A 24,305-nucleotide genomic window follows, 5' to 3' on the forward strand; every position below is an offset into this window, starting at 1 on the left:
CTTGTAAACACACTTACTTATGAATAAGTCTCATTAAACTTAATGGGATACCCTGTTTTCCCCAAAATAAGACATCCCCTGATAATAAGCCCAATCGGGCTTTTGAGCCCATGGCAATAAGGGAAACATGGTATATTCTGAGTAACTCACCTTTGGAATGCTCACTGAAATGTACAAAACTTTTTTGTACCTCTGGGCCTCTGGTGGCTCAGCAGACTAAGTCTGTCTGTTATTAACACAGCTGCTTGCAATTACTGCAGGTTCAAGTCCCACCAGGCCCAAGGTTTCCATCCTTTATAAGGTAGGTAAAATGAGGACCCAGATTGTTGGGGGCAATAAAGTTGACTTTGTATATAATATACAAATGGATGAAGACGATTGCTTAACACAGTGTAAGCCGCCCTGAGTCTTCGGAGAAGAGCGGGATATAAATTCAAATTAAAAACAAAAAACACCAGTGGGGCTTATTCTACTTTCAGGTTCAGGGGAAATGTAGTTTGCTATGTCCCAAAGATTCTTTTTCAAAAAGTAACTGGACTGTCTTTGTTTTTCCTTGAAGACATTTTGCTTCTCATCTAAGAAGCTTCTTCAGAACTTTGCCTTTTGAAAAAGCACCTTTGGGACAACCATGACCTGGACGACTGAGGATCTCCATAGAGTGGTTTCCCATGGTTTAAGAGTGGGAGAATAATAATAAATTTATTCTGCTCATGGGTTTCCTAAAATATTTGTTGGTGACTGTGGGAAGCAGAATGATGGATACCCAGATCATCCAGCAAGGTTGTTCTTTTATTTTTCCGGGATTCTTTTTTTTTAAAGCAACCAACATGAACTACGGAGTTGAATTCCGAGTTTATATATTAAATCACCACTTCTGCATTGAAATAATGGCAATGATCGTTCCATTGGATTGCCACAGTTGTGAAATTAATTTGTGTCATTTTAGGTTGCATTGGACCAGATCCCTGCTGTAGGTGGCAGCTTTCATCTGAGGGTCTCTGTGTTGAATTAAAACTGCCATTACCAACAGCAGCAACACCAACAAGGCTAACAGCCCTGCTGGGTGAATAATGGAACGTGCAGTGAAACAAGTTTAGAGGTTGCTAACTTGGTCAGTCCCTGAAAATCAGGCAAGATTGAATGGCGGGTACGGGGGGGGGGACTGAAGAAAGGCTGCAGCAGAATCCTATTTGGAGTCATTGCAGTTCAGCAGGAATATGTTATAGTATATGAAACATTTGCAAACCTCTCACCCTCACACCCAAAAAGCACATCTATGACATATTCATGCTTTAGTGCTTCTTTAGTGAAGTTTTATTTCCATTGCCTCCAAAGCGGAATATCTGTCCTGTTTAGGGATCTTTGCTGTACTCTATTAGCTCATTGCTATCCATCATTTCTTAATTTCCAGGTTTAATTTTAATGGGGGGGGCTCTCTCACTTATAACACTTCTTCTAGCACTTCAGTAAGCTAAAAGAATGTCTTCAGATTCACTTCTCACCCATAATTGGAGTGTGGAAAGCAGGGGTAATTGTAAATTGACTGAAATGTTTCCTTGGAAGACTATAATTTGAAAATTATGTCAGCTTAATAAATGAAATACTTTACCTTGACTGCAGGATAATTTCAAAACAATGTTCACATTGACTATCTTTGCTCATGAAAGTGATTTCAATGGTATTGGCCTGAATACCAGAATAAGTTAATGTGATAAATAAAAAACTGCTGGTTCCCAGGCCATCCTCCATTCAGAAAAAGGACTGAAGTTGATACATGCACAGGCTTTCCAAAGAAGGATCTTAAACATTTTTTTTAAAAAAAATTGAATATTTAAATGATAAAACCTGAAAAGGATACTGTTTCCAGTATTTGGGTCTCAGAGAAAGCAGTATCTACCCATAATCTTGGCAGCGGTCGAGAATTTTCAGAAGTTGGGCCACATTTGGGTTGATCTGCCATTACCAAGCTGGAATCAAAACTGTAATCTCCTTCAGCATGATGCCATCACTCAGAGCAGGGGTGTCCAAACTTGGCAACTTTAAGACTTGTGGACTTCAACTCCCAGAATTCCTCAGCCAGCTTTGCTTTGCTGGCTGAGGAATTCTGGGAGTTGAAGTCCACAAGTCTTAAAGTTGCCAAGTTTGGACACCCCTGACTTAGAGAAAAGACGATATGGACTTGGCACAAAGAACACACAGGAATGGGATACTGTCATCAGTGCAAGTTACCAAGTCAAATCCCAAGCCAAATGTTCTTGGCTGTGTTTTTTCTCTATTTAAGAAAAAATGAAGAAAGTATTTGAAAGTGGTAGAAACCTGATGCAGTCCAGACAGCCTCCTGCAGAACGGCTCTGGGGAATTCAAATTCATCTCAAGCAAATGTGAAATTTAATTCCTATTTTAAATTTCATGTTTCTGGCGTGCTGGGGGAGAAGAGACCTGAGGTGTCTTCATCCTGTCAGACCAAGTAGAATGAGCAGATATCCCTCAGGCAGAGGAAGTCCCATAAATATCCTGGCCCTGTACCATTCAAAGATTTAAAGGTAACCAACATCTTGAATTACATGTGGGAGATAGAAGACAGTGTCTTACAACAGTGAAACGGGGCAAATCAGTGGTAGGTTGTTACCTGTTCACCCCAGATCAGGCAAACCTGTAGTAGCAGCAGCGGGAGGCTCCACCCACCAGGATGCCCACAAGCACACATGCACACACGAGCGAATCGGTAGTGAAATCTACTACTGGGGCAAACCATGGGACGTCCAAGATTATATGTTCAGTTGTATTCTGGATTGGCTGGACTTTGAGGACAGCCCTGTGTACAGCATGTTGCATTATCCAATTGGGAAATGACCAGGGCATAGTGATCATGAGTCCAGGAAAGGGAGAAATTGGCACATAACCTGAATTTATGCAAAGGCCCTCCCTAGCCATTGCTATTACAGCTTCCATGTATCCAGGAGGAGGCCAAAATTGCACAGCAGCTCAGCTTGAGGAAGTGAAAATCTGGCAAAAGTCAAAGGTAATATCTCACCTGAACCAAGGAACCAAGTCATTCTGTCTTGCTAGGGGTGAGTTGAAGCTGATTCCTTCCCAACCAAATAAACGGGGGGAAAATCTCATTCACCTTCTCTTCCTGCTTCTATCATTTTCTTCTTAGTATAAGACAAAATAGACTGTATTTTTGTCACTGGGGACTGTTGTATTAAAAGTCCCCATTAACGTATCGAATGCATACATTGATGTGAAATCAATATTTCCCAAAGTTGGGAAGCCTCCAGTGGAAAGTTCCATTCCAAAAACATCAGATGGAAAAGAATAGAAAGGAGTTCATTTATTTTAATTTTTCCAACTGTCAATATGTAATTATCAACCAGGGAAGAGAACAAGATGTGTAAGCATGTAGTTTTGTTCTGAATATCTGTTTGAGATGACTGTGATTCATTCTTTAAATGCCCTTAAAAGATGCTATTGTTTTAATAGCACATTAATAGCAGTACTTCCCAAATCACTACCAGTTCTTTTAGTGCCAAGGCAAGAATAAACAATTATTTAGAAATGTAATGTGTCTGCCTGTATAATTGCATAATAAGCCAGCAATTATAGAATGATCAACTTTTGGTGGTAATGACAGATTGAAAGTTCCAAGATTTGGGACATGTAATAAGTGTGCTACAGGGAACTACCAGTTAATAATAAAAGACAAGCAGGGTTAGCAAATTTACAAATCTTATTAATGTTAAGCAGTGGGAGTTGAGGATCCTCAGAATGTCTCAAGACCAACCCAGGTGCCTTGGAAATCTTCAAACCACAAATGACTTGCAGTTAAAACTCCAAACATTGCAATTTCCCCAACCTATTACTCTCTGATGAGTATGATTATTTGTTTATATAAGCATGATTATTTGTTCAAATGATTTGTTCATTCAATTGCTTAATCAAGAATGCAGGTAGCTGGGCAAACTAACGTTTCTTTTTTTCTTGATCATGCTGTCATAGAAAGCTTCCTTCCTTCCTTCCTTCCTTCCTTCCTTCCTTCCTTCCTTCCTTCCTTCCTTCCTTCCTTCCTTCCTTCCTTCCTTCCTTCCTTCCTTCCTTCCTTCCCAATGGACTCCACTTTCTATCTCCCAAACCCTTGCTAAAATAATGAATTTTCCAGCACAGTAGGGCCTGTCACTGGCCTTAGGATTTTTCTGTTTTTGGCAATGACTGTGTTGGCATTGCTCCATCAGCCTCTGAGACCTGCTGTTGATTGATCCCTGTAATCCAATCCATTTTCAACAAGGCGCTTCAGTTCCAATAAAAACACGGGGCTTTGCTGATTGCTGGTTTCAGTTGCAGCTGCTGAAGCCACAAATCCAAAGAGAAAAAGTTTAACTCGATTTAATAGAGGGAAAACTCTACTCTTTCAAGGAAATACACTTGTGATTTTATTAACTTCATGTCAAATGGAAGCGGTATATGGTCCAGTTCCTAGACATCGTGGGCTATTTAACTCTACAATCAGTGGGGCGGGGTGATAACCAGCAAAATGGTTAGAACCAGTGGTGGGATTCAGCCAGTTCGCACCACTTCGGGAGAACCGGTTGTTAACTTTCTGAGCAGTTTGGCAAACTAGTTGTTGGAAGAAATCACTAGGGAAGAGAACCGGTTGTTAAATTACTTGAATCCCACCATTGGTTAGAACCAAGAATCTACCATTGCATGGCTTCTTTCTCTTTCCACTGATAATACTGTATATCTGAGATCAGTGAAACAGGAAAAATAATATGGGTTATAGAATGGACGGGCAACCTGCTGTCTGCAGGCTATAAGTTCTTTTTTTGAGTTCCTGTTCTGCACCTCCCAGAATTATATTGCTCAATTATGTCGCCAACCACCAAATCTTAGAGGCATAAGAGCAATATTCTCCCTGCCCTCCCCAATCAACACGGTTCTTTAGCGTCAAGGCAAGAATAAACGAAAGTAGTAATTTAATGTGTCTGCCTGTATAATTGTGTAATAAACCAGCAATTAGGAAATTATCAACTTTTGGGGGCAGTGAGATTAAATAAGGATATATAATCCTTCTCACACCTATGGGTGGTATCTGTCTTCCTTAATCTCAGGTCTTCTACCAGACACCTGGCAGTTTGGAGGTTCTATATAGTATCTGAGTTGTTCTTCTGGACAAAGAGCTCTGATGTTATTTCTGGGATCTGTTGGAGCCAATTTCCCAGCTTAGCAGTCACAACCTGAGTGTCCCTACCACCACTTTGGTCTTTATTTTCCACATTCTATCCAGTTCTTCCTTCAAATCCTGGTATTTCTCTTCTTCTTCTTCTTTCTGATGTTGTTATCACTTGGCACTACTACACCTTCCATCTCTATTGTCTTCTTGTCCTTATCCCTTATCACAATGTCATATGGTAGAATTATTGAGTGATGTCACTATGGTTTCTGGCCATAAAAAATAAAAATAATAATCCAATAATATGTTTCTAATAATGTTTTTGTACTTGCTTCACAAGCATGGTCTCTTTTCTTACCCATTATTACTTTGCCAGGTAAGTGAATGTAAATGCAACTTTAAACCAAAATATAGAAATAGAAATAGAATAATAGAATAGAATTTTATTAGCCAAGTATGATTGGACACACAAGTAATTTGTTTTGGTGCATATGCTCTCTGTGTACATAAAAGAAAAAAAAAACCTTCATCAAAGGTACAACATTTACAACACAAATGATGGTCATAGGTTGCAATTTAACCCTTAATGATAGCAACAAAAAGTTACAGTCATACAGTCATAAGTGGAAAGAGATTGGTGATGGAAATAATGAGAAGATTAATAGTAGTGTAGATTTAGTAAATAGTTTGACATTGTTGAGGGAATTATTTGTTTAGCAGAGTGATGGCCTTCGGGAAAAAACTGTTCTTGTGTCTAGTTGTTCTGGTGTTCAATGCTCTATAGCATCATTTTGATGGTAGGAGTAACAGAGTTGGAAGGGACCTTGGAGGTCTTCTAGTCCAACCCGCTGCCCAGGCAGGAAACCTTACACCATTTCAGTCAAATGGTTATCCAACATCTTCTTTAAAACGTCCAGTGTTGGAGCATTCACAGCTTCTGAAGGCAAGTTGTTCCACTGATTAATTGTTCTAGCTGTCAGAAAATTTCTCCTTAGTTCTAAGTTGCTTGTCTCCTTGATTAGTTTCCACCCATTGCTTCTTGTCCTACCCTCAGGTGCTTTGGAGAATAGCTTGACTCCCTCTTCTTTGTGGCAGCCTCTGAGATACTGGAACACTGCTATCATGTCTCCTCTAGTCCTTCTTTTCATTAAACTAGACATACACAGTTCCTGCAACCATTCTTCATGTGTCTCCTAATTATCTTTGTTGCTCTTCTCTGCACTCTTTCTAGAGTCTTCACATCTTTTTTACATCATGGTGACCAAAAAATATAGGATTTGGTCATGTATTATCTGATCCCACAGATATTTTTTTATTTGTGTTTATTTTTTTAACCATGAAGGTGCAAAAGCCTTCCAACTATGTCATATTTTATCTATTTGTTGGTGCCATACTCCAACAAAACACACTCAAGTGTCTGAACCTAGCATGTCAGATGATTTGTCAGACCAGCACTTAGATATAGAATGAAAGCTGAAATATATGAAGGTGTTCAGGATTACCAGAGGAAGCACCACAAACAAGAAAATGGTCAGCTAAAAGAAATTTGAGTCTGAGGCAGAAAGATAATTTGAGAAAGCATCTAAGACTTGACCCTCCCTAATTCTCTTGTAGATAAAAAGAATGGAGGTGCACTCAGACTTGTGAAATTTATTATAATAATATTAATATTCATAATTTTGGTTTTCTAGTCTGATCTACCTTGAAGGACTGACACATTCTCTCTTGTAGGCAGATTCCTAGCTGATATTGTATTGATATATGTACTGATATATAAAGTACTTGGACTTACTGAGACTAGTTGAGTAATTTAAAATTAAGTACATTGGTCTAAAGCAAGGACTGATGCAACTCTATTTAGAGTATTATCTACAGATAAATCAAATCCTTTCTTTTGTCTTGCTTGGATTGAGTTTTGCTTTATTGGCTCTCATGCAGCAAATTAATAAATCCAAACAGCAATACAGAATAGATACTGTCTTGTCTGAATTTAATGAAAAGGAGATTTAGAGAAGACATTCCCCACTCCTCCTCCACTCATCTGAAGAAATATACATTCATTGATGTTCTCCTTTCTTGACAGTAAAAACAAATTTGATTAAAACCTAGGAATCTACATTATCATTTGGGCAGAGCAACTAGATGGTTTAATAAACAGAGCTAGATATGTGTCTAGTACGAGAATAGAATAGAATTTTTTATTGGCCAAGTGTGATTGGACACACAAGGAATTTGTCTTGGTGCATAGGCTCTCAGTGTACATAAAAGAAAAGATACGTTCATCAAGAATCATAAGGTACAACACTTAATGGTAGTCATAGGGTACAAAGAAGCAATCAGGAAACAATATTAATATAAATCGTAAGGATACAAGCAACAAAGTTACAGTCATACAGTCATAAGTGGAAGGAGATGGGTGATAGGAACAATGAGAAGATTAATAGTAGTGCAGATTTAGTAAAATAGTTTGACAGTGTTGAGGGAATTATTTGTTTAGCAGAGTGATGGCGTTTGGGAAAAAACTGTTCTTGTGTCTAGGTGTTCTGGTGTGCAGTGCTCTGTAGCATTGTTTTGAAGATAGGAGTTGAAACAGTTTTTGACTCATGCAGTATACAGGTCCTCAATGGAAAGCAAGTTGGTAGCAATTGTTTTTTCTGCAGTTCTAATTATCCTCTGAAGTCTGTGTCTGTCTTGTTGGATTGCAGAATGATGAGTATAGTTGTAGTCTAGTATGAGTTGTTCTACAATTACTTCAATCAAAAAATAATTATACTTTTTATTGTCTATGAATCACATACTGAAACACAATTTTCTAGTATTATATTGCTTTTCTTGACCTCTATGCAGCTTTCAATATCATCAACCACTGACTCAGGGAGATGGGGAAGGGGGGCACAGTTTTGTACTGGTTCACCTCCATGCTCCAGGGTCAGTCCCAGTTGGGATTGATAGGAAGTGAGAGGTCCACCCTATGATCCCTCTTCTGTGGGGTGCTACAGGGTTCAGGGCTCCCTTCTCTCTCTTTTAACTTCTATATGAAACCATTGGATAGGTAGTGGCAGTGGTGAAATGCACTTACCTTCGCTACTGGTTCGGGAATGTGAGCACGTGCTGTTTATAGCCCTCCAACCTCTCTTTTCCTCCTACTCCCAGAGTTACTCAGTTTAGGAATAAACAAAGAAGATTAGATATTAATGAGGATTAAAGAAGGAAATAGTTATTTAATTAGGGTTAGAGCTAGAAAATTGAGTAAATGTGAAGAGCTATCTTATCTAAGCAGCCTCTCTTCCAGGTGTTAATTGAAAGATGCAAGTAAGTCACAGGATATGGACCTTTTTTGAAACTATTCCAGATTTCTCTGAATCCTTCATTATGTGAAGAATTCTATGCTGGTATCATAGAAGTGTAAATAACTACCATACAGCTGTTGGAGGAGTGTGGTCTTAGATTCCTTTGTGGAAGGGTGATGCCCAGCCATACAAACCAGGACTCTTACACATTTTAATGTGCAATAGCATTACAATTCTTTCATTTGGGAGACAAAGCCTGGGAAGCTGTGGGTTAACGACTTGATACCCTAAGCCATGAGAACTAGCCACTTCCAACACAGGCAAATACTTGTCTCACTGATTATGGGACTTAAGGGAGCTTAACATTTTCTGATTGTGCCCAAAGATGAAAGCTAAAGTTTTATAAGACTTTCTGCCATCTGTAATTGGCTTGTTCCCAAGGCATAACTCAGCCGTAAAGTATGCAAATAATTTATAATTCAAAGAGAACATTACTCATTTCTGCTCTGGTAGTAGGTATCAGGAAAGCCATAACTGGAATCTCCTCACAGCAAAAAGCTTATCCGATTCATCTTCACAAGTCTTTGGCTTCCAATGAAGCTCAAAATGGCTAGCATCTACTTTAAATTCAGAACGGCTTCTTGGATGAACTGTTCTTTTCTTGAGGACCATGAATGTGTCTTCTTCCCCCCCCTGTAAATGTGATATATATCTGCAAGCATGTGTGGAACCTGATCAGTTTCACCTTTTGTATTTCATCTTGGAACAGTTCAGGCAGCTGGAGCTGACCAGCACTGCATTTTTTGCCTTGTAACTCAATTTATGTACTCCTTGCCAACAGTGAGATAATTGAGGAAATTATGCTGTTTATAAACAATTGTATACTTACTCATTTAAAAAATGTTTTATTCTTGGTTGCTTTACTGGAAACTGTTTTTCCCTTTGGGGTTTCTACTTTCACTCAGATGAGGCCCAGAAGCTGTGAGAGTTGAAGGCAATTGCCCCCCCCACACTTTTTTTTAGCAAAAATACAACAACATATGCTAAACTTTTTTGCTTTCCTTTTTTTGAAATCTGTTCATGCTTTGCCAGTAATGTTTTGCACAGTAATGCACTATGTAATAACTTAGTTCAAACATTCTGTCGCAGGCATCTAATGACCACATCTATAATTTGCATTGTGAATGAAGCTGGGATGAAGATGAGCAGGTAAGAGTGTTAGCTGGACATAATCCAACCAATTTGAGCATGGCTCAAGAGCGTGACAATAAAATCCATCAGTGACTTCAATTGAAAGCTCTTATTCCTGGAGATTTTGTTTGAAATTCTCTTTGTAGGTATATGATTGTGCACTTCCTATGGAAGATGAAATAAAGGTGCTGTGTTAACTATTATGTGACGCCATCAAATATTTCTTTTCACATTTTATAAAGCAAAGAGAACATTTGGCACCATTCATATTCAGGTATTTACATCCACATATTTAAGAATTGCTGCTTTTGCAAAGACTAATAGGCCAGTACATTGTGGATTGAAACCTCAGCCTTTAGGGGTGCACAGTTTTTTAAAAATGCGTAGATGCTTGCAGACAGGGAAGGATTTACTTCCTCCATTGGAAAAAAAAGGGAGCTGTTTTCAAATGCTTATCTGACTTCAAAATAAGTTAATATCCTAATACACTAATAGATTATTTCCAATAGACTAAACATAAAGAAAAAAATACAGAAACTGCAGAATTCAGCTAGACCCCGCATTTTTGTATATTTAGTTTAACTCTGTTAGAAATATTACATCGGCCCAAACATTAGGAGGCTGGTATACCGATGAAGACACTATTCTCTTTTGCCACAATCAAACCCAGACAAGAAGGTGCATGTTTAAAATGTCCTGATACTGAAATGGCTTTGCTAGTGCTCTTCATTTTAGAAATGCTTATCTGCCTTTGCTCAATTCTCATTTCAGCTGAGTATGTTTACACTTTAATGCATTTTAGCCCTAAGTGTAATTTAGTATAGAAAGATTTGGTTAAATAGAGAATGGATAGCAAGATAACTAGCTAATGATATATGATATATGAGAGAAAGAAAAAAAAAGAGAAAAACTCATGAAGTGAATGCAATGGGTTCTTTTTGATCTGCTGTGCCAAATCTTCTGAGTCAGCTTTTCCTTTCCTTGACTGACAGCATGTATACTCTGTAAGACTGATTCAGTGATCCAGCGGGAAAGGCCTCAGTATGAGAAATGAAATTATGGCTCCAGATTTCCAGCTGAGAAAACAGTTTAGTCAACGCTACCACAGAGACGTTTCTGCTATGCTTGCTATTCTCAGATGCCTCAGAAGAAGGAGGCACAATTCATTTCATGTCCACTGGAAACGAGAGGCAAAACAACTGGATTTCCAAGGTCAATGAAGCACAAAGGACCCACCTACAATGAAGAGCAATGTTTCGTTTAGAATGAAGAGAAAGATAATAAAGTTAATGGGTGGGACATAAACAGTTATTCCTGATGCAATGAGCAACCTAACTAAAACAGTACTATATTTTATGAACATGGGGATTCCATTTGCAACCTTTCAAAAATAAGAAAACTAGAGAATCAGTTAGGTTTAAAAGTCATCTGGGTCAGGGGTTTCCAACCTTGGCAACTTTAAGCCTGGAAGACTTCAACTCCCATAATTCCCCAGCCAGCTTTGTTTAAGTCCTCCAGGCTTAAAGTTGCCAAGGTTGGAGACCTCTGACCTGGGTGACTGTGAGTCAATTGCTCTCTCTCAGCCAACCCACTTCACAAGGTCGTCATTGTTGGAAAAATGGAAGGAAGGCATATTAGGAATGTTTATTGCCTTATTTATTTAAAAATAATAGAGGCATGATATAAGGAAGCAAATAAATAAATGCCAAAAAGTATGCAAAATTTTGAAGCATGACTGAATTTGGTTTTACAATAAACTACTCCAACTATTCAATTTAAAACTAACAAGACTAATATGCAAGGAGAATAATTCCTTCATTTTGTGGCTGTAATCCTGATATGGCCTCCTTAGTTTATTGTAGTGACCACAAATCATACCAACATGGTAGAACATAAAAAAGGACATAGCAAGTTTGACAGTGTACCAACTAGCATCTATGACAACCAGACACAGTTACTTTCAACACAGAGTATCCTTATACATGTTTGATATTTTATTGACATTTGCAGGAAAATGACTTTTCCAACAGGTGTTTAAAATGACTTTCCCTACCTTTGAAATTTCTTGCTAAGATCGTATGAAAAAAATACACATTGTTCAATCTGTGACTACTAATGGAAAACTTAAGGAGTTACCATGTATGCTGACACAGGATATAAAATTAAACAAGTTGTCCAGAGACTGGATAGAGGAGCCAAATTTTCTTTTTATTGAACCAACTCAAAATGTTTCCATGAATGAAGATGCCAGTAGGTGGTCTGGATGACAAGCTGATTTACTGAATAATTAGAGCTACAGAAAATGAATGCCAGTCAAAATAAATACTGGCATCAATTATGAAGTCCACTTCTTAGGACCAGACTTGGGGGAAAAAATGCAAGACTAGCAAGCATTTGTCCCAAGGAAAATTAATTTAAGAATAAATCAGGGTTTGATTTATTACTCAAATTCCTGTGAGTTCAGCTGTGTTCATAGGATATTCTCACTAAATGTCTTTGGAGATTCTCAGTCATTCAGGTCATGGTTGTCCCAAAGGTGCTTTTTCAAGAGGCAACTGGACTTTCTGATTTTTCTTTGAAGTCATTTCGCTTCTCATCCAAGAAGCTTCTTCAACTTTGCCTGGATGGTGGGGAATGAAAGAATTTATACTTGAAAAGTATGCAAATGACCAGCTGTTGGCAAGGAATATAAATCCTTCCATTCCCTACCATCCAGCCAGAGCTGAAAAAGCTTCTTGGATGTGAAGTGAAACGTCTTTAAAGAAAAACCAGAAAGTCCAATTGCCTCTTGAAAAAGCACCTTTGGGACGATATTCTCACTACTGAAAGAGGAAGTCATTTTTTTCCCATTCCCAATCTATCTTGTCATTTGGGCCTGAAAAGATCCATTTTTTTGTTTTCATTTTCATTGCTATTTATTTTGAAAGCTAGGAAAGTCTACCATGGAGTCTGGCAGTCAGCAGTTGCTACTTTGTTTAATTCAGGTTGTTGTGCTATCCAGGTTGCACCATGAGGAGGTGAACTAGCTTCACACACCAAAGAGGTTGCTAAACACCCAGTTATAGGAAGACATATAAATGACTCCACAAAAAAGATTCCAGGCTTTGAACTACCATGTCAGCAAAATAAGATTTTTATTTCACAGGGTGTCTGCTGGGACTCACTATATAAATGGGGCATAGTATCATCCCCTCAGTTTGACATGGGGTTCCACGTCAAACTGTAGATCACATCATGATTGGCTATGAGCTCAGGGTATATACAAGTCCATATCTGATTTTTAAAATATAAATAATGTTGCAACCGGCCTGTGGACCGCAAGTTCGACACCCATGGCCCTAGACATTAATATCTGAACATGGATCATTTTGACATTTATATCTTATTGAGTTGTACTAATCTAGTTGAAATGTTAATTTATATTGCTAGTCCATGTTTATATAATATGTCATACATGAAATAAATAATACATTTTGTGTTCTGTCCTCCTTCGCCTTGTCCAAGTGATGGCTTAATTAGCCAGCATCATCAGCTCTGGCAGCAGAATAGCGAGGGTCTGCCAAATGTCTCTGTTATCTCCCTCGACGCCGATGAGTCACCCAGGAACAAACTTCAGCTCTTAGTTAATCAGTTGATTTGCCTGCTACGAAGAGGCACAGCAGCTCTGGCTGCCTTTATATCCTGTGTGGTGTGGCTCCATGACTCAGCACTTCCTAGGCCTGCCCCACCCCTGCTTCTGTTGTTCCCTCCTCTCCTGCCTACGAAACCTAGGGTCCAACCAAGCCTGATTGCCATCAGATGGGTCTGAAGGCATGGCCTGGGGGGGGGAAGAGTCAGGGAATGGAGGCCTCATTATCTCTTCCACCTGGCCTGCCTCTGGCTCCTGGAGCTGAGCCAGGGAAGCAAGTGCTTCTGAGATAAGTCCTGACGGCCCTTCTCCCTCACTTTCCAAGTCACTTCTGGCAGGAGGCCCAGCTCCAAGTCACTTTCTGGCAGGAGGCCTGGCTCGGGGGGTGCAGACACAACATTTTGTCCATTTTTCATTCTTCTGCTGAACTGCTATGAAAATGCTCTTGAAGAACCAACTCCATTTTGGGTACTCTCTAGATTTCCTGGCCAGTGCAAACTAATGATTGGGAAAGGCTGGCGTAGGGGACTCAGGAAACAAAAAACAAGGGAGCATAAGAAGCTGAAAACAGAATGATCTCCCTGCCTCATTCATTTTGTAGATGGCTCTGCAGGATTTCCATTTCATCTGAAAACAGAAACTGCCTTTCCTCTCATTGGACATGCATTTCGAGTGCAGGCCACTGTTGGGTTTCAAAATTTTTTACTACTGGTTCTGTGGGTGTGGCTTGGTGGATGTGGCATGGCTTGGTGAGTGTAGCTTGGTGTGCGTGGCAGGGGAAAGATACTGCAAAATCCCCATTTCATCCCGATCAGCTGGGACTTGGGAGGCAGAGAATAGATGGGGGCGGGACCAGTCAGAATTTTTACTACCGGTTCTCCGAACTACTCAAAATTTCCGCTACCGGTTCTCCAGAACTGGTCAGAACCTGCTGAATACTACCTCTGGTGTAGGCTCTCATTTGTAAGCAATCATGGGGTTTAGAGAACTAATCGTTATTTAAGGGGACAGTGTGCACATTGAAATAGAAAAAGAAAGTCATTAATAGACAAGATTTTGAAAATAGACTGTTATTTCTTTGGGTTATGTTTCCATCTGAAATGGAAATTTATTCTCCGTTAGTTTTGAAGTTGGAGTCTTCTTGGGGCAGTATTGAACCTACACTTGGCAACTGGTACCTGTTCATGACAAGTAGTTCAAAATGTCTCTGTCGGTACTATAACTTTTCAGAAGAGATGAAGAATACGAGAGAAAAATAACGTTCGTTTTTGTTCCTGAGCTTTCAGGTTTGGAAAGCTGAGAAATACATGTTACATCCAAAGAAAGCTCATTTTACTACTGTAATCCTAATGACTGCGCTGGAAAGGCTCTACACTGAAAATATTTTAGTGATGTCTCCAAGATTGTAAGCCATAGAAATCTTCCCAGGATCTCATTTTTTGGATTTTGTATTCTTGGCCACTTCCTGCCAAGCATGAGAAAAAAAGTGAGTGAAAAATACAATAGCAATTTTGAATTTGGTCCCAAATAAAATCATAAGATGAAGTTTGTTTCAAATGTATCTTTATATCACATTTTCTTAAAAGGAATACAAACGTAAATTTTAGATGACATATCTACCTCCCAGAGATTAGTCCTAAGAAGGTTAAAATCTCACTTGCTTTATAATTACTTTATCCTTGGTCAATCTAAGATGGCCCATTCATCATCTACAGTGCGTTTTAAAAGTACATTATTGGTGGAGGGGAACTTGGTCTTCCCTGCATTAAATACAGTTATGTACTGTAGCTGAAGGGGGTTCTTTGAAATAACCGGCTTAGGTTTGAGTATATGTAATGAGAAGTTCAGTATGCAGGAAATCAAATTATGTACTGTTAAGTTCAGGTTTTTGTTTTTGTGCCGTTCGATACAACCTATTAATAAATCTTGGTGTTTATAATCCTACATGTCATTCTTATTTTGAGAAAGCAAGATTCTAGGTTTTTTTGTGGCCGAGGATATTTATTTCAAAAATATGCAGTGTGTCTTAACCATTTTAGTTAGTTGATAACCTTCAATCAGTTTAGAAAATAGCTAATTTGCCTTAAGCTAATTTGGACTTACTCAGTTTATCCCAGAAATTGATGTAAAACAAGTTTGGAAACCCTTGGCCTTATGCGTCTATTTACTTTTGTTGAATACTGTAAAGGAAAACTAATTTTCTAACAGTATTGAAAAAATTGAAGGCAAACTAGTCTATTAGATGTAAGTTCCCACTTGAAAACATTGGATGGTTGCTTTAGGGGCTTGGGTAATAGGGCATATGATAACTTTGCCTCTAGTAATTTCTATTCCTCTAGCGATACCACTGATGGCCAAATTGGCCATAGATTCTTTTTCAGGACTCTTCTCCCCAATAAGTAAGAGTCAGAAGTTCTTTTTATTCAATTTATTAGAATAATCTAGTAAAGAGAGACTTTTCTGTTAAAAAAGAGGCAACCTGGGTCAAAGCCTAGGAATCCCTTTTATACTTAGTATAGCGGAAAGAAACACAAAAGAAAAGTTGATTGGATGGAAGAAATCATTCTGCCTGGTTACATCTAAAAAAAGGATGCTTTGCTAAACATCCCACAATATTAAGCATGACCATTTGAATCAGCATTGTATTAAAAGTAGGGGGGGGGGGGAAAGTTAGCCTGGGAAAAGACGTCACAGTCCCATTGAGTCCGTTGTAAAAAGGTACAATTGTAAGTCATTCAAACAGTTAGTACATACAGCTGAATAATCCTTTGTTACTTCAGCCTGAGAAAGTTCTTATCTTGCATTAAAAAGTTACAGAGATTTGGTTGCTAAGGCAGAAAACCTTTGCATTCCATTCTATATTACATTTACTTTAAAAAGCAAAATAAAGTACAGTAATGCCTATGTTGCTTGGCCCTTACTACCCACATACAAAATATTTTCAATTGGATAAATAATTACAGGAGGAACTCAATATCTGCAGTTCTGCATAACTGATGTTGATTAATAGAGAACAATTTAGTCCATGTGCAACTTATTTTATGCAGGTGCTTGGTTCCAATCTATTTGTGTTTTGTACATGCTCAGAAGTGTGTATTCAACCTCTTCCATTCCCCTAGCGATCTTAGTGTTCTACAGCATTTCTGACCTTACATAACCATTCTCATTCCAAATGTTACTTTCCACACAATGAAAATAAGGAACAAAATTGAGAGGAAGAGGAGAAAATCTGAAATTGCCAAGATATAATATTCTTATTTCTGCTTTTTCCTTGTATTTTCATTTTCGGTTAAAAAAAGAAGAAGAAAGAAAGAATACAGAACTTCAATATTAAGGGTTGGGAAATAAACTTGGAAAAAAGAAAAAAGGACTTTAGAAAAATGACTAGTTGGTAAAAATAAGATACAGAAGCAACACAGAAGATTCTCTCTTTTTCTCAGTGACTCCATCAAAGCTTTTCAAAGGTTCCCACACAGATGAGATAGAAGTAACAGCAAAGAACAAAGTACAGCAAAGCTTAACATAACTCTGCATTTCTTCCCAAAGCACTATGAATGATAAAGCCTATCCTTTGATTAAAAGTAGATCTATAAGTCATATTCCCTTTTCTCCACCCTAGTGTCTTCCATATATGGGAAAGTATAAGCAAAGCAGTGGTTTCTGTTTTCTTTTTTGTAGACACACTGTCTGCCTTTCTACAACAATGCTATGGAATAAATGTATGCAGTTATTTACAGAACTATATAGAAAAATCCAGATGTTCTGATCACTTCAGTGGAAATCTCATTTGGCCCTAGAAAGGCACTGGATGTTTCCAAAACTGTCTGCCGGAGACTGAAGATTCAGCTGGACCTCATGCATATTCTTAGTAGGATATGCCCAATGGAAGGACAGAATTTATAAGTCCTGAGATTCATCTACCTCTCTCACATCCCAGATGAAATGCTGACATGTTGTCGAATCAAAAATACAAAACGATAAACAGGAGTTGATAATATCCTTTATTTCCTGAACTGATCTGATCTGTATTATGATCACAGAAAGGCCACTGGTTGTACTGTAATGTGAGGGGCACAGTGACCAGGAGGTCCTATTTCTCAGTTATGGCCTCAATTTCATATAATAGCCTCCATTAACACCTAGAACTGGCTTCAACTCTAATGTTTCCCGAGTTCTTCTAGCAAGCAATTAGTGATTGTCATAATTATTACTACTATTCTGTTTATTACAATTGTCATGGATCTGAATGGTTTATCCTTTATCAATTGTGTTGTAAATGTTGTACCTTGATGAACGTATCTTTTCTTTTATGTACACTGAGAGCATATGCACCAAGACAAATTCCTTGTGTGTCCAATCACACTTGGCCAATAAAAATTCTATTCTATTCTGTTATGTATTAACAGTTGTACCTTTAAATATTTGAGCGGGAAATCAGCACGTTGCTGATTGGTCGAAGCCTCCAGCAGTACTGTATAAAAGGAGAGGTTTTTCCCCCAGCCTGTTGCTGGGTTCACCCTATATTAAAGAGCTGTTGTCACTACCCTGGTCTCCAGCCTCGTTACTTCCAGAACTTAACATTGGCGACGAGGATGGGATCTCGAGGCTAAGGAGAACCAGAACCGAGCTGAAGCACGCTAGTCCCGAACCCAGCAAACTCAGGGCAGAAACGCGGAAATGGCAAACACGCCACCCGCACTGCATAACCCGGCAAGGAGAAATGGGGAACATATATGACCCGTTTGAAAGCTTTCTAGAAGCCAACGAACTACAGGATCCTGATAACCGCAAGCGGCTTACTTCCTAAGCCATTGCGGCCGGAGGTAATCGAGATTGCGGAAGCCCTGGCAGAGCCAACGCCGATACAATCGGTATCGTGGCCGACTCTGCAGACTTTGCTGAAGAACCATTTCGCACCAACGCCCGCCCAAATACGTGCAGCGGTTTGAATTCGGAGAACGAGACAGATGGAGGGCGAGTCCATCGGTGACTACATGGCCGCTTTAAGAAGAGCGCCCAAGGACTGCGGATACCGAGACTTAGACGAGGTGCTACTCGAGCAACTCATCCGAGGGGTCAAGGACATCCGCACGGCGACGACTGCTAGCCAGGAGCAACCTGACACTAGCCACCGCTCTGGACGAGGCCAGAGCACATGAAATGTCTACTAAAGCAGCAGAGACTCTGCAAAGCCTCTTCAATCCAAGGCGAGCGCAAAGCCAACGCCAGTACACCAGGAGGAGATTCAGTCCGAATCAAGGTGAGGCGAGGATGAGGAAGGGTCTGCCGGACCGAGAAACGCGACACTGAGGACCGTGACGAGTGCGGAAGCTGCGGAGGGCAGCATCAGCGCCAACGCTGCAGGTTTAAAGACGCAACATGCCGGCGGTGTGGGAAGAAAGGACACTTAGCTCAGGTTTGCAGAGCGGCCCAACCTTCCCGCCGAAAATTCAAATCGGCCAAACGCTGAACCGGAAAGGCGGCCCGCGATTGGTTCAAACAAGAAAGGCGCAAGTCTAACCAAACGACTGTCATTATAGGCCGCTACCAACCAAAGTGGAAAAGAAGATTTTCACAAAGCCCAAGATCGAGGGAGTACGGTGCAGGCTTGAAGTAGACACGGGATCAGCGATCACCATCATGTCCTGGGACACCCTGGCGAAGTCGCTGCCGTCCGTCGCGAAGCGCCATCTGCAAGCACAGCGGCTACGAGTGCACGACTACCAGGGGAATCGCATCCCTGTTCGAGGGACCCCCCCCGTCAGAGTCGAGTACGGCCCTCACAAGAAGACCCTGCCCATCACGATCGCCGAAGGAACTCTGCCCAGTCTGTTGGGACTAGACTGGTTTCGTGCCCTGGGCATGGGAGTGACTGGCATCTACAGAAGTGACTGCAATTTGAAAGACATTCTCTTTAACGAGTTCGAAGATGTCTTCAAGGACTGCCTGGGCAAGTACAAGGGGACCCCTATTTCCTTCAACTTAGATCCCCAGGTAGCCCCCATTAGGCTTAAGGGGAGGAGAGTCCCCTTTGCCCTAAAACCAAAAATCGATAAGGAGCTGGACAAGCTCATAAATCAGGGGATTTTGGTGCCAGTCGATCACGCAAAGTGGGAGACGCCAATCGTCACCCCCATCAAACCGGACGGGTCAATTAGAATTTGCGCTGACTACAAGGCGACGCTTAACAAAGCCTTACAGAAAAGCGCGTACCCGGTTCCCGTAGTGCAACATTTATTGCACTCCTTGGGGCAAGGGCAAGTCTTTGCAAAGTTAGACTTGGCCCAAGCCTACCAACAACTGCCAGTAGACGCCCGCACAGCTGAAGCCCAAACGATTGTGACGCACAGGGGGGCATTCAAGTGCACCCGATTGCAATTTGGGGTTAGTGTGGCACCAGGGCTGTTCCAAAACCTGATGGAACGACTACTGCAAGGGCTCCCAGGGGTAGTTCCCTACTTCGATGATGTCCTAATTTCAGGGGAAAACATGGAGGAATTGGGGGAGCGGTTAAGAAAGGTCTTGAGCATTTTCCGGACAGCCGGATTAAAAGTCAAGACAAATAAATGTCAGATAGGGGTCGAATCGGTCGATTTCTTGGGCTACCGGATAGACAAGAAAGGAATTCACCCTACTGAGAGCAAGGTTAAGGCAATTAGGAAGGCTCCAGCGCCCAAAAACAAAGCAGAGCTGCAGGCATTCCTGGGATTGGTTAATTTTACGCGGTCTTTTGAAGAACAAAGCAACTGCTATGGAACCGCTGCATAGGCTCTTAGGAAAAATACTGTTTGGTCTTGGGGAAAGTCAGAAAATAGGGCTTTTGAAGCAGTAAAGAACCTGCTCTCAAGTGATAGCCTGCTCATCCAATATCACGACTCACTACCCCTAGTGCTGGTTTGCGATCGTCCCCTTATGGGGTGGGGCTGTACTCAGCCATAGACTTCCAAACGGCACAGAAGCCCCTATAGCGTTCTACTCTAGAACGATGTCCTCCCAGAGAGGAACTACAGCCAATTAGACAAAGAAGCATTAGCCATTGTATCAGGGGTCAAAAATTCCATGAGTATGTCTTTGGGCGGAATTTTGAAATCGTGACTGACCACAGACCGTTACTGGGATTACTGGCTGGCGATCGCCAACGCCTGTGGCACTTTCGCCACGCTTGACTCGATGGACTATATTTTAGCCGCTTACTCATACAAGCTGCAGCATCGACCGGGAAAGAAGTGGGGCATGCAGACGCATTGAGCCGATGCCCACTGCCAGGGGCGATCAAGACCCCACTCCGGGACACCCATCCTCCTTATTGACTCGTTGGACTCTGGCCCAGTCACATCAAAGGAAGTGGCTCGGCATCATACCGACATTGTGTTAAGGACTGTACTCGGTTGGGTACAGAGAGGGTGGCCGCGCCGGGCTAACGGTTCAAAGAATTTGTTAAGAAACGTGATGAGCTCTCGGCTCAAGGGGTGCCTGTTATGGGGTGATCGTGTAAAACAAGTTTGGAAACCCTTGGCCTTATGCCTATTTACTTTTGTTGAATACTGTAAAGGAAAACTAATTTTCTAACAGTATTGAAAAATTGAAGGCAAACTAGTCTATTAGATGTAAGTTCCCACTTGAAAACATTGGATGGTTGCTTTAGGGGCTTGGGTAATAGGGCATATGATAACTTTGCCTCTAGTAATTTCTATTCCTCTAGCGATACCACTGATGGCCAAATTGGCCATAGATTCTTTTTCAGGACTCTTCTCCCAATAAGTAAGAGTCAGAAGTTCTTTATTCAATTTATTAGAATAATCTAGTAAAGAGAGACTTTTCTGTTAAAAAAGAGGCAACCTGGGTCAAAGCCTAGGAATCCCTTTTATACTTAGTATAGCGGAAAGAAACACAAAAGAAAAGTTGATTGGATGGAAGAAATCATTCTGCCTGGTTACATCTAAAAAGGATGCTTTGCTAAACATCCCACAATATTAAGCATGACCATTTGAATCAGCATTGTATTAAAAGTAGGGGGGGGGGAAAGTTAGCCTGGGAAAAGACGTCACAGTCCCATTGAGTCCGTTGTAAAAAGGTACAATTGTAAGTCATTCAAACAGTTAGTACATACAGCTGAATAATCCTTTGTTACTTCAGCCTGAGAAAGTTCTTATCTTGCATTAAAAAGTTACAGAGATTTGGTTGCTAAGGCAGAAAACCTTTGCATTCCATTCTATATTACATTTACTTTAAAAAGCAAAATAAAGTACAGTAATGCCTATGTTGCTTGGCCCTTACTACCCACATACAAAATATTTTCAATTGGATAAATAATTACAGGAGGAACTCAATATCTGCAGTTCTGCATAACTGATGTTGATTAATAGAGAACAATTTAGTCCATGTGCAACTTATTTTATGCAGGTGCTTGGTTCCAATCTATTTGTGTTTTGTACATGCTCAGAAGTGTGTATTCAACCTCTTCCATTCCCCTAGCGATCTTAGTGTTCTACAGCATTTCTGACCTTACATAACCATTCTCATTCCAAATGTTACTTTCCACACAATGAAAATAAGGAACAAAATTGAGAGGAAGAGGAGAAAATCTGAAATTGCCAAGATATAATATTCTTATTTCTGCTTTTTCCTTGTATTTTCATTTTCGGTTAAAAAAAGAAGAAGAAAGAAAGAATACAGAACTTCAATATTAAGGGTTGGGAAATAAACTTGGAAAAAAGAAAAAAGGACTTTAGAAAAATGACTAGTTGGTAAAAATAAGATACAGAAGCAACACAGAAGATTCTCTCTTTTTCTCAGTGACTCCATCAAAGCTTTTCAAAGGTTCCCACACAGATGAGATAGAAGTAACAGCAAAGAACAAAGTACAGCAAAGCTTAACATAACTCTGCATTTCTTCCCAAAGCACTATGAATGATAAAGCCTATCCTTTGATTAAAAGTAGATCTATAAGTCATATTCCCTTTTCTCCACCCTAGTGTCTTCCATATATGGGAAAGTATAAGCAAAGCAGTGGTTTCTGTTTTCTTTTTTGTAGACACACTGTCTGCCTTTCTACAACAATGCTATGGAATAAATGTATGCAGTTATTTACAGAACTATATAGAAAAATCCAGATGTTCTGATCACTTCAGTGGAAATCTCATTTGGCCCTAGAAAGGCACTGGATGTTTCCAAAACTGTCTGCCGGAGACTGAAGATTCAGCTGGACCTCATGCATATTCTTAGTAGGATATGCCCAATGGAAGGACAGAATTTATAAGTCCTGAGATTCATCTACCTCTCTCACATCCCAGATGAAATGCTGACATGTTGTCGAATCAAAAATACAAAACGATAAACAGGAGTTGATAATATCCTTTATTTCCTGAACTGATCTGATCTGTATTATGATCACAGAAAGGCCACTGGTTGTACTGTAATGTGAGGGGCACAGTGACCAGGAGGTCCTATTTCTCAGTTATGGCCTCAATTTCATATAATAGCCTCCATTAACACCTAGAACTGGCTTCAACTCTAATGTTTCCCGAGTTCTTCTAGCAAGCAATTAGTGATTGTCATAATTATTACTACTATTCTGTTTATTACAATTGTCATGGATCTGAATGGTTTATCCTTTATCAATTGTGTTGTAAATGTTGTACCTTGATGAACGTATCTTTTCTTTTATGTACACTGAGAGCATATGCACCAAGACAAATTCCTTGTGTGTCCAATCACACTTGGCCAATAAAAATTCTATTCTATTCTATTCTAAATTATGGGATATTTTTCTTCTGTTCAATTGTGTCTGATTCTTAGACAGCTCCTGGACAATCCCTGCACTTTTCTTTGCAAGGTTTTCCAGAAGTGGTTTGCCATTGGCTTCTTCATAGGGCTGAGAGAAAGTGACTGGTCTAAGATTACCTTGCTGGTTTCATGTCTAAAGTGGACTAGAATTCCTGGTCTGTTTTATGCTAGCAACACACATAATCTCTCTCTGTGTATCTCTCTCTGTCTCTCTGTCTCTCTGTCTCTGTCTATCTCTGTCTGTCTCTGTCTCTATCTCCCTCTCCCTCCCTCTCTCTCTATATATAAAAATTCATTTATTGTTGTTGTTGTTGTTGTTTGATGAGAGTTTGATCAAAGCAAAGTTATATCTGCCATCCTTGAATAAGCTGCAGATATTTTCTTTGTCAGTAGAGAAATAATAACTTTCTTTTTCAGTATTATATTCCCTTCCATTGATGAATCAGTAAACATTGCAGTATCTTTTTTAAAAAAGATGGAAGTATAAATGGAACAGAGAAGTTGCCAGAATAGTTGTGACCATATTTCATATTTTGCAGGAGAAGCATTTAACAACAATATGCTTCCTTAAATTAAAATGTTTTTTAAAGTTATGTATCTTTTTTCAGAAATGTTGAAAGACTCTTTGTTGAGGTACAGTAAATAAAATGGTAGTGAGAAGGACAAAGTGAGAATAGCATATTTTAGAATGCAAGATGTCTCCAAGGATAAAATCTTTCTCAGTGGATAATTCCTCTTTTCATCAGTAAATTCCAGCAAAAGAAGTGGTTTAGAGTTTGATCTGAAGTTTACCCATCAAGTAAACTTCCTGGAGTTAAAAGTATTAGTGAATCAGGACTATTAATGATAGGCTTGTGCTTTCCTCATTGTTTTTGTATTCTTTTTTCTTTCATCTCAGACCACCTCTTATTACTGGGCAACTGAAACCACATGTATCAAGTGTGCAATTGAAAAAACTCTGAAAATTTTCAGCTTCCGAGTCATATTTTAGTTTCCAGTGCCTATTCTTCTCAAGGAGCTAGCTTAAATTTAGAAAAATCTGAGTAAGTTACTTTGAATTCCTCCAATATTTTTTTCCTCCATAAAAGATTCAGGGTGGAAGAGCAGCCAATATTAAACTATGGTTTTAATAAGAATCATAAAGAAAAAATGTATCAATATTTTAGACAGATTACTATTAAACTGAGTGACTATGGACAGTCTTTATTTCAGTGCTTGAATGTAGACTGAAGTAAGTAGA

At 39.7% G+C, this 24,305-nt stretch overlaps 1 long non-coding RNA gene across 1 annotated transcript in view; it reads right to left on the bottom strand.

The window, feature by feature from the left end:
* Positions 1 to 5,671: 5,671 nt before the first annotated feature.
* The window catches only part of LOC131196090 (uncharacterized), a 38,126-nt gene continuing 19,492 nt past the window's right edge, over positions 5,672 to 24,305 (bottom strand). Inside the window, exons 2-3 of the long non-coding RNA XR_009154626.1 lie at positions 8,250 to 10,887; positions 5,672 to 7,920 (exon numbers count right to left, since the gene is read on the bottom strand). This is a non-coding gene — a long non-coding RNA (uncharacterized LOC131196090). The remainder of the gene's footprint in view (positions 7,921 to 8,249; positions 10,888 to 24,305) is intronic.

Source organism: Ahaetulla prasina, chromosome 3, assembly GCF_028640845.1.
Source record: "Ahaetulla prasina isolate Xishuangbanna chromosome 3, ASM2864084v1, whole genome shotgun sequence".
Classification (NCBI taxonomy): Eukaryota; Metazoa; Chordata; class Lepidosauria; order Squamata; family Colubridae; genus Ahaetulla; species Ahaetulla prasina.